The following is a 1,081-nucleotide window of genomic DNA, read 5'->3' as shown; positions in this document are numbered from 1 at the left end:
ATCCGTGCTATGATTAATCATTCGATGTTTGTATCTTTGAGCAGATGGATTTCGAAGTATACTGCGACATTGCTCCCAAGACAGACCCATTTGAGATACCCGAGAGCGCACTGGGAGAACTCACAGAGTTAACGCCGATCACTACCACCCGCGCGCAGCCCCCACACATCCAGTATGTTCTCTCAGGACAGAGACGACGCCACGTTAGGTTGGCAGAACAGGGGCTTTCACCGACGAAATTCGTGAGTAACGACATTCAGAAGCTCGGGATAGAGGAGCAAGTGAGATATCTGTTCCATCAGTTGGGATGGGACAGACTGTTCCTAACACGGGAGGAGACGTACCAACACCTCACGTTGGAATTCCTCTCCTCCTACCGGTGTCACTTCCCAGCAGATGGCTCGATCGAAGACGCCTACATGCTTTTCCGTCTGGCCAACCAGACCTACTGCTTCAACATGGCGGACTTCGCAGAGATACTAGGAGTTCCACGGGGAACCACGAGCATGTGGCCAGAAGTCCCCACAGAGGCATACCATCAGTTCTGGCAGACCATTGCCTCACATGATACATCGAGGGGAAAGGGGAAGTCCACTTGGATCAGACACCCGGCGGTACGATACCTTCATATGTTTATGTCCGGAGGTCTGTTTGCTAGAGGAGATCAGGGGAACGTCACGACCCTAGAGGTATGTCTGCTACGCCGAGCGCTTAGAGATGCATTTGACGGCGATGATTGGGGAATGTCTGAGTTAGATGTGGCGTCTAAGGTGGCCCTACACCTTCAGTGGAGCGCACAGAAGAGCTCCGCCAGATCCGCACTGTGGGTAGGCGGCATTGTATCCATGATCGCCCGGAGAGTGGGGATCAATTTGGGGATGAGCTGGGGCGCTGTCGACGGCACTACAGAGCTAGACTTGGAGACTCTCTTCTTAAAGAGAGCGATCGAGAACCCCGCTCGCACACGATACGCGTGGAAGTATCTGGACGAGGACGCCACGCCACGGACAGCCACTCTACCCATGACCGAGCTTCCCCCGCTGACTACGGAGGGCCTCTACTTTCGAGTGACACCGCAGCG

This window comes from Tarenaya hassleriana, unplaced genomic scaffold, assembly GCF_000463585.1.
Source record: "Tarenaya hassleriana unplaced genomic scaffold, ASM46358v1 Cleome84, whole genome shotgun sequence".
NCBI lineage: Eukaryota > Viridiplantae > Streptophyta > Magnoliopsida > Brassicales > Cleomaceae > Tarenaya > Tarenaya hassleriana.
The sequence above is the reverse complement of the archived record's forward strand: the minus strand, read 5'-3'. Positions refer to the sequence as shown.